At 44.8% G+C, this 16,246-nt stretch overlaps 1 protein-coding gene across 4 annotated transcripts in view; it reads right to left on the bottom strand.

Annotated features, from left to right (window-relative positions):
- LOC115126292 (kelch domain-containing protein 3-like) overlaps window positions 1-14,039 on the bottom strand; it is a 160,944-nt gene extending 146,905 nt beyond the window's left edge. For 2 of the 4 annotated variants that reach the window (XM_065002725.1, XM_065002724.1), the window contains exon 1: window positions 13,969-14,026. The gene's annotated coding sequence lies outside the window, so the exon portion shown is untranslated. Of the gene's footprint in view, window positions 1-2,384; window positions 2,645-2,741; window positions 2,901-5,610; window positions 6,505-13,968 lie in introns of those variants that run through there. The other 2 variants (XR_003863117.2, XR_003863118.2) reach the window with 2 other exon arrangements.
- Between the last annotated feature and the right edge of the window lie 2,207 nt (window positions 14,040-16,246).

Here is a 16,246-nt window from a genome sequence, read left to right as displayed (position 1 = left end):
CCACCATGCTTCACCGTAGTCATGGTGCCAGGTTTCCTCCAGACGTGAGGCTTGGCATTCAGGCCAAAGAGTTCAATCTTGGTTTCATCACACCAGAGAATCTTGTTTCTCATGGTCTGAGAGTCCTTTAGGTGCCTTTTGGCAAACTCCAAGCAGGCTGTTATGTGCCTTTTACTGAAGAGTGACTTAATCTGGCCACTCTACCATAAAAGGTCTGATAGGTGGAGAACTGTAAAGATGATTGTCCTTCTAGAAGGTTCTCCCATCTCCACAGAGGAACTCTGGAGCTCTGTCAGAGGCACCATCGGGTTCTTTGTCACCTCCCTGACCAAGTCCCTTCTGCCCCGATTGCTCAGGTTGGCCCGGAAGACAGATCAGATCTAGGAAGAGTCTTGGTGGTTCCAAACTTTTTCCATTTACCAATGATGGAGGCCTCTATGTACTTGGGGACCTTCAATGCTGCAGAAATGTTTTGGTACCCTTCCCCAGATCTGTGCCTCGACAGAATCCAGACTGGGAGCTCTACGGACATTTCCTTTGACCTCATGGCTTGGATTTTGCTCTGACATGCACTGTCAACTGTTGGACCTTATATAGACTAGAGGTCGACCAATTAATCTGCATGGCCGATTTCAAATTATAACAATCAGTAATCTGCTTTTTTGGATACATTGCAATCCATGAGGAAACTGCGTGGCAGGCTGACCACCTGTTACGTGAGTGCAGTGTCAAAAGGACCTTGTGGCTACCAAGGAGCCAAGTTAGGTTTAATGCTAGCTAGCAACTTCTTTAAAAAAAGACAATCAATCGTCACATAATCACTAGTTAACTACACATGGTTGATGATATTACTAGGTTAACTAGCTTGTCCTAGTTGCGGTGCTTGATAATTTATCCTTGAATCACAGCGTACTTCAACTTTGCCAAACGGGTGACGATTTAACCAAAGTGCATTTGCAAAAAAAGCACATTCGTTGCACAAATGTACCTAACCATAAACACTAATGCCTTTCTTAAAATCAATACACAGAAGTATATTTTTTTTAAACACATATCTGCTGTTTCCTGAAGTCCACGATCGTCTCCTGTGTTTCGTTGACGTTGAGTGAGAGGTTGTTTTCCTGACATCACACTCCGAGGGTCCTCACCTCCTCCCTTCAGGCTGTCTCGTCATTGTTGGTAATCAAGCCCACTACTGTTGTGTCGTTTGCAAACTTAATTAAGTTGGAGGTGTGCATGGCCACGTAGTCGTTGGTGAACAGGGAGTACAGAAAGGGGGCTGAGCACACACCCTTATGGGGCACCTGTGTTGAGGATCAGAGAAGTGGTTTTTGTACCTTCACCAGCTGGGGGTGGCCCGTCTGGAAGTCCAGATCCCAATTGCACAGGGCGGGGTTGAGACCCAGAGCCTCCAAATTGATGAGCTTGGAGAATACTATGGTGTTGAATGCTGAGCAAAAGTCAATGAACAGCATTCTTACATAGGTATTCCTCTTGTCCAGATGGGAAAGGGCAGTGTGATGGCATCGTCTGTGGACCTGTTGGGATGGTATGCAAACTGAAATGGGTCTAGGGTTGCCGGTAAGGTGGAGTTGATATGATCCTTAACTTCATGACGACAGAATTGAGTGCTACGAGGCGGTAGTCATTTTAGTTCAGTGATCTTTGCCTTCAGGAACAATGGTGGCCATCTTGCATCTGGGGAGAGCAGATGGGGATAGGGAACGATTGAAGATGTCCGTAAATACTCCAGCCAGCTGGTCTGCACATGCATTATGGGGTATCGTGTGTACATTTATTTAATTCATTTTAGAACTTATTTCTTCAATGTAATATAACAAAATGTGGAAGGGGTTTGAATACATTCCAAATGCACTGTGGTACAGAGATACAGGACCAGTCAAAAGACATACCTACTCAATCCAGGGTTCTTTTTAATATTCTCTACATTGTAGAAAAAGTGAAGACATCAAAACTATGAAATAACACATATGGAATCATGTAGTAACCAAATAAGTGCTAAATCAACATCATTTTTATATTTGAGATTCTTCAAAGTAGCCACCTTTTGCCTTGATTACAGCTTTGCACAGTCTTGGCATTTTCTCAACCACCTTCATGAGGTAGTCACCTGGAATGCATTTCAATTAACAGCTGTGCCTTGTTAAAAGTTCATTTGTGGAATATATTTTACATTCCTCCTAAAGTGTTTGGAGCCAATCAGTTGTGTTGTGACAAGGTAGAGGTGGTATACAGAACATCGCCCTATTTGGTAAAACACCAAGTCCATATTATGGAACGAACAGCTCAAATTAGCAAAGAGAAACGACAGTCCATCAAGACATGAAGGTCAGTCAATACAGAAAATGCCAAGTAGAGGTGTGTTTCATTATGACAAGAAGCTATTTTCATGTTTTATTAGTTATAAATACGAATCAAAATCACACGAGAACAGTCACGCAAATCCATACCACAAATTGTATTGCACACCAAATCAAAGTAATCAAGATTTATTGACCAAAATAACAGATGCAACAATATAGCTTTTGGTAAAGGTAGAACAGAGCACCAAACAACTCCTATCTTCAAGTCTTTATAGACAGATAGTCATATCTTGTTGGGCGATCTCAGAGCCGCTCTTAACCTGCAGGAAAATACAATGTCAGTACGTATCAAACACAGCAATAACAATTCCACCTCTAACCTGACATTTTATTGTATCTTAATTCTGAATAGCTCACCTGAAGCAGAAAGCCTTGTTGACTGAGGGCTTCCTGTTGGACATGAATCAGTTAAGCACTCTGTCCTCATGGGAAGAAAGGAACATTGTATGTGTCTTGTTTCTTTTTGCAATGAAGTGCTCTCACTTGTATTTGCTGGGTGTCTTCCATCCTCGTATTCTGTCAAAAGACAAATAGGACAAATAGGACACGTTCATTACACAATAACTATCAAAGCACATGTAAAAGGAAGAAGCAGATAAGCATCCAGTCTTGCATCAGACTATCCATGTTTGGAGTTCAGCAGTCATAAGTCCAGTCTGCAGCACGAGGTTGGCATCCTGACCAATATATTTATCAAATTTATTTTAGGTGCGCGCACACGCACAAGTCAAAAGTTGACACCTACTCATTGCAGGGTTTTTCTTTATTCTTACATTGTAAACTATTAAATAACACACATGGAATCATGGAAGCTAAAAAGGGTACACAGAGGAGACTGCATGAATCAGGCCTTTGTGGTCAAATTGCTGCAAAGAAACCACTACTAACGGCTCCAATAAGAAGAGAGAAGAAACACGAGCACTGGGCATTAGACCGGTGTAAATCTGTCCTTTGGTCTGATGAATCCAAATTAGAGATATTTGGTTCCAACCACTGTCTTTATGTGATGCAGAGTAGGTGAACCGATGATCTGTTGGTGACAAGGCACACTTAACCAGCATGACTACCACAGCATTCTGCAGTGATACGCCACCCCATCTGGTTTGCGCTTAGTGGGACTATTATTTGTTTTTCAGCAGGACAATGGCCAAACACACACCTCCAGGCTGTGTATTTGCTATTTAACCAAGAAGGAGAGTGATGGAGTGCTGCATCAGATGACCTGGCCTCCTCTATTTGACCAAGAAGGAGAGTGATGGAGTGCTGCATCAGATGACCTGGCCTCCAAAATCCCCCGACCTCAACCCAATTGATATGGTTTGGGATGAGTTGGACCGCAGAGTGAAGGACAAGCAGCCAACAAGTACTCAGCATGTGGGAACTCCTTCAAGGCTGTTGGAAAAGCATTCCAGGTGAAGCTGGTTGAGAGAGTGCCAAGAGTGTAAAGCTGTCAGGCAAAGGGTGGCTCCTTTGAAGAATCTGAAATTTAGTTTGATTAAACACTTTTTTGGTTACTACATGATTCCATGTGTGTAATTTCGTAATTCTGATATCTTCACAATTAAACCCTTGAATGATGTACATTTTTGACTGGGTCTGTCTATATAAACACACACACGCACAGTTGAACCCTTTTTTTCAACTACTCCACAAATTTCTTGTTAAACTATAGTTCTGGCAAGTCGGTTAGGATATCTACTTTGTGCATGACAAGTAATTTTTCCATTAATTGTTTAGACAGATTATTTCACTTATAATTACACTGTATAACAATTCCAGTGGGTCAGAAGTCTACATACACTCCATTAGTATTTGGTAGCATAGCCCTTAAATTGTTTAACTTGAGTCAAATTTTTCGGGTAGCCTTCCACGGACGGGCTTCCCACAATAAGTTGGGTGAATTTTTGCCCATTCCTCCTGACAGAACTGATGTCTGCACACACTATTTCAGTTCTGCCCACACATTTTCTATAGGATTAAGGTCAGGGCTTTGTGATGGCCACTTCAATACCTTGACTTTGTTGTCCTTAAGCCATTTTGCCACAAATTTGGAAGTATGCTTGGGGTCATTGTCCATTTGGAAGACCCATTTGTGACCAAGCTTTAACTTCCTGACTGTCTTGAGATGTTGCTTCAATATATCCACATACTTTTCCTCCCTCATGATGCCATCTATTTCGTGAAGTGCACCAGTCCCTCCAGCAGCAAAGCACCCCCACAACATGATGCAACATGATGCTGCCATCTCCATGCTTCACGGTTGGGATGGTGTTCTTCAGCTTGCAAGCCTCCACCTTTTTCCTCCACACATAACAATGGTCATCATGGCCAAACAGTTCTATTTTTATTTCATCAGACAAAAGGACATTTCTCCAAAAAGTACAATCTTTGTCCCCATGTGCAGTTGCAAACCGCGGTCTGGCTTTTTTTTAATGGCGGTTTTGGTACAGTGGCTTCTTCCTTGCTGAGCGGCCTTTCAGGTTGTCGAAAAAGGACTCTTGTTTTTAAGGACTTTTGTACCCGTTTCCTACAGCATCTTCACAAGGTCCGTTGCTGTTGTTCTGGGATTAATTTGCACCAAATTACTTTCATCTCGAGGAGACAGAATGCATCTCCTTCCTGAGTGATATGACAGCTGCGTGGTCCCATGGTGTTTATACTTGGGTACTATTGTTTGTACAGATGAAAGTGGTACCTTCAGGCATTTGGAAATTGGTCCAGACTTGTGAAGGTCGACAATTTTTTTTCTGAGGTCTTGGCTGATTTCTTCTGATTTTCCCATGATGTCAAGCAAAGAGGCACTGAGTTTGAAGGTAGGCCTTGAAATCCATCCACAGGTTCACCTCCAATTGATTCAAATGATGTCAATTAGCCTATCAGAAGCTTCTAAAGCCATGACATCATTTTCTGGAATTTTCCAAGCTGTTTAAAGGCACAGTCAACTTAGTTTATGAAAACTCCTGACCCACTGGAATTGTGATACAGTGAAATAATCTGTCTGTAACCAATTGTTGGAAACATTACTTAGTAGATGTCCTAACCAACTTGCCAAAATTATAGTTAGTTAACAAGACATTTGTGGAGTGGTTGAAAAACGAGATTTAATGACTCCAACCTAAGTGTATGTAAACTTGCGACTGCAACTGTATATATTTTATTTTTATGTAACGTCTATTTAATAAAACTGCACAGAAAAGACCAGAATTAAAATGCTTTGCTTGCTTACCTGAAGTAGAAAAACACAGTTTGTAAATCCTCCAGGTTTGACAGATTTCTTGCATCAACTGAGTTGACTGAAGAATGTTCCATGAATTTCAAAAGGTCCAACATTCCTAAAATGTCTCAAGACGTAGCACTATTTGACATGTCTTGAAGAGGCACAGAAAATGTCTCCGGACATTGCATTGACATGTCTTCAAAATGTTTAAGACGTTAGACGTCTCAATTGCATGTCTCAAGACATCTCAAGACCAAGGCGATGGGTATATATAATGTCTGTGTCCAGTTGCAGGTGGTTTGTTTGAATTTAGAAAATGCTCTGAAAACACTCCATGAAGTAACACTGCTGTTTGGTCGATTTCAAATCTTTGGTCTGAGAAAGGTTGGTCCACCCCAAAGTGTCTCAATCAATGAAAGAAGTCAGAGGAAGACGCGAAGCGAGAGGTTTTACTCTGCCCATGAACAAAATTATTTAATTTCTAATATGCTCCTTGCTGGATTATTTGATCTAATAGAAGTTGTTACGAATGCACTGATAAGTGGCATTTCAGCAAAACTTTGAAAAAAACCCCGACTTGATATCAATGTTGTGCCTGTTATAGAGAGAGGACTCATCATGGATTTAACCCATTTTAACATGGACATTGAGGACTTCTACTAGGGGTGTGAACGTTTTAATGTTAAAACGTTTAAACGCAGTTGGGATCCTTAACGTTAAGAAAAATCCCTAACTGTTTTTTCAGGCAGTTATCACAAAACATAATTTCAGCGTTCTAGCCGACAGGGTATAAAGGCCTAGGGGAAGTTACAGCCGACAGGGTATAAAGGCCATGGGGAAGTTACAGCCGACAGGGTATAAAGGCCATGGGGAAGTTACAGCCGACAGGGTATAAAGGCCATGGGGAAGTTACAGCCGACAGGGTATAAAGGCCATGGGGAAGTTACAGCCGACAGGGTATAAAGGCCATGGGGAAGTTACAGCCGACAGGGTATAAAGGCCATGGGGAAGTTACAGCCGACAGGGTATAAAGGCCATGGGGAAGTTACAGCCGACAGGGTATAAAGGCCATGGGGAAGTTACAGCCGACAGGGTATAAAGGCCATGGGGAAGTTACAGCCGACAGGGTGGGAAGTTACAGCCGACAGGGTATAAAGGCCTAGGGGAAGTTACAGCCGACAGGGTATAAAGGCCATGGGGAAGTTACAGCCGACAGGGTATAAAGGCCATGGGGAAGTTACACCGGACAGGGTATAAAGGCCATGGGGAAGTTACAGCCGACAGGGTATAAAGGCCTAGGGGAAGTTACAGCCGACAGGGTATAAAGGCCTAGGGGACGTTACAGCCGACAGGGTATAAAGGCCATGGGGAAGTTACAGCCGACAGGGTATAAAGGCCTAGGGGAAGTTACAGCCGACAGGGTATAAAGGCCTAGGGGAAGTTACAGCCGACAGGGTATAAACGGTTATAGTACAACGGTTTGATTTGTCTAATCTTAGCAATTTCTTCTTAGCTAGCTACATAGCCGTCTTTGTATCAAAGATAATTGCGTAATTATCGTATTTCGTCGTCTACACTGCTATCTGCCCAGCAGCTAGCCAGCTAGCAAACGTCCACCGTCTACCGAATAGCAGCACTGTAGTAACTATTACACTCAACTGAACGACTCGATTAGTGTAGTGTTAGCTAGCTACATAGTTGTCTTTGCTGTCTTCGTATCCAAGATAATTGTGTAGTTTAGAGTGTGTAGTTTTAGAGTGATTATCTTAATTTACCGAGGTTAGCTAGCCAGCTATTTGTCGTCCTTAACGTAGGAGACACTGCTAGCTAGCCAACAGCTAGCCAACGTCTACCGAATAGAACTTCCGCACTCAACAACCCGGTCGCATTCCGCTTCGCTCCACAGGTAGTATCACATTTTCATTTCATTTCAGTACAGTACAACGGTTTGATTTGTTTGATCGTAGCTAGCTACATAGCTAGCTACATAGCCGTCTTTGTATCAAAGATAATTGTGTAGTCTAGAGCGATTTTCTAGGTTAGCTAGTCAGCTATTGTCGTTCTTTTAACGCAACGTAACGTAATCAACACTGCTAGCTAGCCAGCTAGCCCCGAATAGCAGCACAGTAGAAACTATTACACTCAACGGAACGACTTGATTAGTGTAGTGTCAACAACGCAGCCACTGCCAGCTAGCCTACAAAGTCAACAACGCAGCCACTGCCAGCTAGCCTACTTCAGCAGTACTGTATCATTTTAATCTTTTTAGTCAATAAGATTCTTGCTACGTAAGCTTAACTTTCTGATCATTCGAGACGTATAGTCCACTTGTCATTCCAATCTCCTTTGCATTAGCGTAGCCTCTTCTGTAGCCTGTCAACTATGTGTCTGTCTATCCCTGTTCTCTCCTCTTTGCACAGACCATACAAACGCTCCACACCGCGTGGCCGCGGCCACCCTAATCTGGTGGTCCCAGCGCGCACGACCCACGTGGAGTTCCAGGTCTCCGGTAGCCTCTGGAACTGCCGATTTGTGGCCAACAAGGCAGAGTTCATCTCAGCCTATGCCTCCCTCCAGTCCCTCGACTTCTTGGCACTGACGGAAACATGGATCACCACAGATAACACTGCTACTCCTACTGCTCTCTCTTCGTCCGCCCACGTGTTCTCGCACACCCCGAGAGCTTCTGGTCAGCGGGGTGGTGGCACCGGGATCCTCATCTCTCCCAAGTGGTCATTCTCTCTTCCTCCCCTTACCCATCTGTCTATCGCCTCCTTTGAATTCCATGCTGTCACAGTTACCAGCCCTTTCAAGCTTAACATCCTTATCATTTATCGGCCTCCAGGTTCCCTCGGAGAGTTCATCAATGAGCTTGATGCCTTGATAAGCTCCTTTCCTGAGGACGGCTCACCTCTCACAGTTCTGGGCGACTTTAACCTCCCCACGTCTACCTTTGACACATTCCTCTCTGCCTCCTTCTTTCCACTCCTCTCCTCTTTTGACCTCACCCTCTCACCTTCCCCCCTACTCACAAGGCAGGCAATACGCTCGACCTCATCTTTACTAGATGCTGTTCTTCCACTAACCTCATTGCAACTCCCCTCCAAGTCTCCGACCACTACCATGTATCCTTTTCCCTCTCGCTCTCATCCAACACTTCCCACACTGCCCCTACTCGGATGGTATCGCGCCGTCCCAACCTTCGCTCTCTCTCCCCGCTACTCTCTCCTCTTCCATCCTATCATCTCTTCCTCTGCTCAAACCTTCTCCAACCTATCTCCTGATTCTGCCTCCTCAACCCTCCTCTCCTCCCTTTCTGCATCCTTTGACTCTCTATGTCCCCTATCCTCCAGGCCGGCTCGGTCCTCCCCTCCCGCTCCGTGGCTCGACGACTCATTGCGAGCTCACAGAACAGGGCTCCGGGCAGCCGAGCGGAAATGGAGGAAAACTCGCCTCCCTGCGGACCTGGCATCCTTTCACTCCCTCCTCTCTACATTTTCCTCTTCTGTCTCTGCTGCTAAAGCCACTTTCTACCACTCTAAATTCCAAGCATCTGCCTCTAACCCTAGGAAGCTCTTTGCCACCTTCTCCTCCCTCCTGAATCCTCCTCCCCCCTCCTCCCTCTCTGCAGATGACTTCGTCAACCATTTTGAAAAGAAGGTCGACGACATCCGATCCTCGTTTGCTAAGTCAAACGACACCGCTGGTTCTGCTCACACTGCCCTACCCTGTGCTCTGACCTCTTTCTCTCCCTCTCTCTCCAGATGAAATCTCGCGTCTTGTGACGGCCGGCCGCCCAACAACCTGCCCGCTTGACCCTATCCCTCCTCTCTTCTCCAGACCATTTCCGGAGACCTTCTCCCTTACCTCACCTCGCTCATCAACTCATCCCTGACCGCTGGCTACGTCCCTTCCGTCTTCAAGAGAGCGAGAGTTGCACCCCTTCTGAAAAAACCTACACTCGATCCCTCCGATGTCAACAACTACAGACCAGTATCCCTTCTTTCCTTTCTCTCCAAAACTCTTGAACGTGCCGTCCTTGGCCAGCTCTCCCGCGATCTCGCTCAGAATGACCTTCTTGATCCAAATCAGTCAGGTTTCAAGACTAGTCATTCAACTGAGACTGCTCTTCTCTGTATCACGGAGGCGCTCCGCACTGCTAAAGCTAACTCTCTCTCTGCTCTCATCCTTCTAGACCTATCGGCTGCCTTCGATACTGTGAACCATCAGATCCTCCTCTCCACCCTCTCCGAGTTGGGCATCTCCGGCGCGGCCCACGCTTGGATTGCGTCCTACCTGACAGGTCGCTCCTACCAGGTGGCGTGGCGAGAATCTGTCTCCTCACCACGTGCTCTCACCACTGGTGTCCCCCAGGGCTCTGTTCTAGGCCCTCTCCTATTCTCGCTATACACCAAGTCACTTGGCTCTGTCATAACCTCACATGGTCTCTCCTATCATTGCTATGCAGACGACACACAATTAATCTTCTCCTTTCCCCCTTCTGATGACCAGGTGGCGAATCGCATCTCTGCATGTCTGGCAGACATATCAGTGTGGATGACGGATCACCACCTCAAGCTGAACCTCGGCAAGACGGAGCTGCTCTTCCTCCCGGGGAAGGACTGCCCGTTCCATGATCTCGCCATCACGGTTGACAACTCCATTGTGTCCTCCTCCCAGAGCGCTAAGAACCTTGGCGTGATCCTGGACAACAAACACCCTGTCGTTCTCAACTAACATCAAGGCGGTGGCCCGTTCCTGTAGGTTCATGCTCTACAACATCCGCAGAGTACGACCCTGCCTCACACAGGAAGCGGCGCAGGTCCTAATCCAGGCACTTGTCATCTCCCGTCTTGATTACTGCAACTCGCTGTTGGCTGGGCTCCCTGCCTGTGCCATTAAACCCCTACAACTCATCCAGAACGCCGCAGCCCGTCTGGTGTTCAACCTTCCCAAGTTCTCTCACGTCACCCCGCTCCTCCGCTCTCTCCACTGGCTTCCAGTTGAAGCTCGCATCCGCTACAAGACCATGGTGCTTGCCTACGGAGCTGTGAGGGGAACAGCACCTCACTACCTCCAGGCTCTGATCAGGCCCTACACCCAAACAAGGGCACTGCGTTCATCCACCTCTGGCCTGCTCGCCTCCCTACCACTGAGGAAGTACAGTTCCCGCTCAGCCCAGTCAAAACTGTTCGCTGCTCTGGCCCCCAATGGTGGAACAAACTCCCTCACGACGCCAGGACAGCGGAGTCAATCACCACCTTCCGGAGACACCTGAAACCCCACCTCTTTAAGGAATACCTAGGATAGGATAAAGTAATCCTTCTCACCCCCCCTTAAAAGATTTAGATGCACTATTGTAAAGTGGCTGTTCCACTGGATGTCATAAGGTGAATGCACCAATTTGTAAGTCGCTCTGGATAAGAGCGTCTGCTAAATGACTTAAATGTAAATGTATAAAGGCCTAGGGGAAGTTACAGCCGACAGGGTATAAAGGCATAGGGGAAGTTACAGCCGACAGGGTATAAAGGCCTATAGGGGAAGTTACAGCCGACAGGGTATAAAGGCCTAGGGGAAGTTACAGCCGACAGGGTATAAAGGCCTAGGGGAAGTTACAGCCGACAGGGTATAAAGGCCCAGGGGAAGTTACAGCCGACAGGGTATAAAGGCCATGGGGAAGTTACAGCCGACAGGGTATAAAGGCCCAGGGGAAGTTACAGCCGACAGGGTATAAAGGCCGTGGGGAAGTTACAGCCGACAGGGTATAAAGGCCCAGGGGAAGTTACAGCCGACAGGGTATAAAGGCCGTGGGGAAGTTACAGCCGACAGGGTATAAAGGCCCAGGGGAAGTTACAGCCGACAGGGTATAAAGGCCCAGGGGAAGTTACAGCCGACAGGGTATAAAGGCCTAGGGGAAGTTACAGCCGACAGGGTATAAAGGCCCAGGGGAAGTTACAGCCGACAGGGTATAAAGGCCCAGGGGAAGTTACAGCCGACAGGGTATAAAGGCCCAGGGGAAGTTGTATAACTCAAATAAAACCAGAGAGGAAGAAGAGGCCAACTTTAGGCTACTTAGTGAATTTGCAAGGCATGCAAAACATTGCGAGATGCAGATGACCAAAACATGAGCAGGCTTCTGCCTTCCTCTCCCTCTCACTGGCCTCGTGCTCTTCACTAATGGTGCCCGTGTCTGGTCTGTTGAGTGTAGAATATCCTAGCCTATTCATGGCACTGATGTCTTCGGGCCAGAGTAGCATACCCTACCCTCTCACGCTTTCCAGACATAATAATGGAATGTGGCCCCTTGAAAGCGCCTCGGCTACGGCATGTCTGTCTCTTAGTGTTGGCTACACTACGTTTTTTAAATGCAGACAACAACAAAAAACATTCTCTAGTGATTTAACTGACATTTGACATCAAGTAAAGTCCATCACTAGGCAGCCAGAACTGTCAATGAAATAATATTGAGCTGCTGCATGCAGCCTGCTTGACTGCACGCAGACCACTCTCCTAAAAAAAGTACTTCAAAGTTTTTTAAATACTGTGACTTACCAAAACATTTAGTAGAAATAAAACAAATCTAGCTATCATACCATAAGAAAAATGTATAGAAAACACAGCAGTGACAATTGTGGTCATCAAGGAAACCCTACAGAACATTTTACACAAGAGCATAATTCTGTCTGAAAAAGACCTGATGCAGCACTGTTTTTAATTGTCTGAAAAGTTGTCATATGTCACTATTGACATGTGACTGTTACTGCGTTCTGTCTGAAGGCTTAGGGTAGACGTCATTTCATTGTCCAACCCTAGAGGTCAAACATACATAACATAATCATTATTCTGCATTGTGAATAGATGTGGAATCGTACGATTTTTTGTTTTAAAAAACGTCATGGTCATTCGAGTATCTTGTCACTATTATAGAAAGTCTTGAGAGAAGATGTAATATAGACAAGGTGGCAGCATACACATTGCTGAATTAATTCATGGCGCAAAAAAACAATAATAATAATATTTTCTAAATTCCAAAGAAGCAACCTGAAACTGGACACAGACATTTTAGAAGATACGTTTGAGAAGGAAGATAGCGTTGCCAAGTTAAAGTCGGTTGAAAATGAACCTATCCTGTAAGGGTAGTGGAGAATCACACCTGTAACTCCGATCCTCTCTCAACCAGTGTTTCCGCTGTTCCAACCACCTCTAACCTTAAACAGCGCTCATAAATAAACCCTCTGAGGATTAATACACCCTTCTATTTCCAGATGACCTCATGGAGAAAGACCACAGGTCACCTGCTAAAGCACGACTACCGACTGATTTCAGGAAATAACATGGTTCCTCAGCTATTTAGCTAGCATGATAGCGAGAAATATACGATCTAGCCAGATAGCTGCTAACTAAGATGAGTTTCATAATCTAGCTGACTAAAAGTCTGTGTCAAAGCAGCATCAATGAGTTAGACACCTAACTTGCCTAAATATTCTGACATTTTTATTTAACCTTTAAATTAACTGTGCAATCAATTGGCATAGTCTAATTGACTTAACCAAATACATAAGTTTCTCTTAATTAAATCAGAAAAATCCATAGTTATTGATGGTTGTTTAGCTATGAAAGTTACCTGGTTAACTCATTGATCCTGTAGTGTACCAGTGCTGCTAGCTGACACATTAATCTAGCTTTCTGTGTACACCTTGGACCTTATCTCCTACACACTGCTGCCACACGCCCATAAGTAGGTCATGTTAACTAACGTTACCTGGCTAGAGTAGCAAACCAGCCAACCAGGTTGATTTTACTGATTAAAAATGTCCACACATTGGGAATAATACATTTAAACACGTCTGAATAATAATGTTCACACATCTTTATAAAGTCCACGCAGCTTATTTTGACGACTATAGTAACTCTAGTACGAATAAACAGTCAACTGAGCAAATGTTCCTGGTTAACTAACAACTTCTAGTTAACTCACCTACATCTAGTTGTCTCTTAGCAAACACCTCATTCTGTTTCAATAGAAGCCAGAAAGCTTCGTAAACCAGCTAGTTCGCCAACTTAACATTACCCTTAGTTCGGATATAACTAACGTTAGACAACATTGAACGTGACTAAAAACTAGTTAGAGAGGAAACGCATATGCAACTTTGTCCAACTGTAAAGTAGCTTCTCTGTGGCTAAATAGACAGCAACCCACACGGTGGCTAAGCTAACGACCAACGGGAGATCTATTCAACCACTGAAATCACCAACTTCCACGGGTGAGCCAGATATATATATATATATATGTGTGTGTGTGTGTATTAATCACAGCTGTAACTCAGCGTATAAGCGCAAACATGTATGTTTGTTAACTGACGTTACCTTGGACGCTGGATCCACTCTCCTCTCAGCCCTTCTTCTGAGGTTTAACGGTGCTTGGAATCCAATGTGTTGCATTACCGCCCCCTACAAGACTGGAGTACAACTCCCTAAGTACTTTACTTGAAGAAAAAAAAAGATGTCCTAAATAAATAGCCTACCATCTAATACTATACTCACTCTCTTCAAAATTATAAATCCAATCTTACTGAAACTTATATCATTTTTTTGTCCTATCCCTCTGTACTGGTATATCTCTACTACTCTCACCACTCCTCCCTTATAACCCATCATCCTCTACTTTCTTCACTGCCTCAGCATATGACAACTTCTGGTCTACTCTGACCCTCTCTCGCACGTGTCTGATCCACCAGCTCCATGGGCATCCCTACAATTCACACATTCCACTACTTTCCCCAATAATACACATTCCTTTGTCTCATGCCCTTCTGCACATTTCTCACACCTTGGACCCTCCCTCCTACACACTGCTGCCACCTTGGACCCTCCCTCCTACACACTGCTGCCACCTTGGACCCTCCCTCCTACACACTGCTGCCACCTTGGACCCTCTCTCCTACACACTGCTGCCACCTTGGACCCTCCCTCCTACACACTGCTGCCACATGCCCATAATCGTGACACCTGTAACACCGTAATGTATTCGGCACATACGCTCGTGCAGGATAACTTATATATCCTAACTTCTCTTTGTCAGGTAAAAACTCAACTTCAAAACTCAAAAGACAATGACTCATTCATTAACAAACCAACTCCTCTTTTTTCCACCATCTTGATCTTTCTTTCTCTAGGGACTCCATTTCCACCGAGGCGTCCGCCCTCGACCGGCTACCTTGGCAACGACAAGTAATGTTTAATGTTTTTTTAATCTAAAATCTAAAATATATTTTTATTTGCTTAACACTTTTTTGGTTACTACATGATTCCATATGTATTATTTCATAGTTTTGATGTATTCACTATTATTCTACAATGTAGAGAATAGTAAAAATAAAGAAAAACCCTTGAATATGTCCAAAATGTTCATATACAGTGAGGGGGAAAAAGTATTTGATCCCCTGTTGATTTTGTACATTTGCCCACTGACAAAGAAATAATCAGTCTATAATTTTAATGGTAGGTTTATTTGAACAGCGAGAGACAGAATAACATTTTAAAAATCCAGAAAAACGCATGTCAAAAATTTTATAAATTCATTTGCATTTTAATGAGGGAAATAAGTATTTGACCCCCTCTCAATCAGAAAGATTTCTGCCTCCCAGGTGTGTTTTATACAGGTAACGAGCTGAGATTAGGAGCACACTCTTAAAGGGAGTGCTCCTAATCTCAGATTGTTACCTGTATAAAAGACACCTGTCCACAGAAGCAATCAATCAATCAGATTCCAAACTCTCCACCATGGCCAAGACCAAAGAGCTCTCCAAGGATGTCAGGGACAAGATTGTAGACCTACACAAGGCTGGAATGGGCTACAAGACCATCACCAAGCAGCTTGGTGAGAAGGTGACAACAATTGGTGCGATAATTCGCACCTAGAAGAAACACAAATGAACTGTCAATCTCCCTCGGCCTGGAGCTCCATGCAATATCTCACCTCGTGGAGTTGCAATGATCATGAACGGTGAGGAATCAGCCCAGAACTACACAGGAGGATCTTGTCAATGATCTCAAGGCAGCTGGGACCATAGTCACCAAGAAAACAATTGGTAACACACTACGCCGTGAAGGACTGAAATCCTGCAGCGCCCACAAGGTCCCCCTGCTCAAGAAAGCACACATTTATGCCTGTCTGAAGTTTGCCAATGATCAACTGAATGATTCAGAGGACAACTGGGTGAAAGTGTTGTGGTCAGATGAAACCAAAATGGAGCTCTTTGGCATCAACTCATCTCGCCGTGTTTGGAGGAGGAGGAATGCTGCCTATGACCCCAAGAACACCATCCCCACAGTCAAACATGGAGGTGGAAACATTATGCTTTGGGGGTGTTTTTCTACTAAGGGGACAGGACAACTTCACCGCATCAAAGGGACAATGGACGGGATCATGTACCGTCAAATCTTGGGTGAGAACCTCCTTCCCTCAGCCAAGGCATTGAAAATGGGTTGTGGATGGGTATTCCAGCATGACAATGACCCAAAGCACACAACCAAGGCAACAAAGGAGTGGCTCAAGAAGAAGCACATTAAGGTCTTGGAGTGGCCTAGCAGGTCTCCAGACCTTAATCCCACGGAAAATCTGTGGAGGGAGCTGAAGGTTCGA

The sequence above is a fragment of the Oncorhynchus nerka genome, linkage group LG16, assembly GCF_034236695.1.
Source record: "Oncorhynchus nerka isolate Pitt River linkage group LG16, Oner_Uvic_2.0, whole genome shotgun sequence".
Classification (NCBI taxonomy): domain Eukaryota; kingdom Metazoa; phylum Chordata; class Actinopteri; order Salmoniformes; family Salmonidae; genus Oncorhynchus; species Oncorhynchus nerka.
This window is presented reverse-complemented; position numbering and strand designations above follow the sequence as displayed.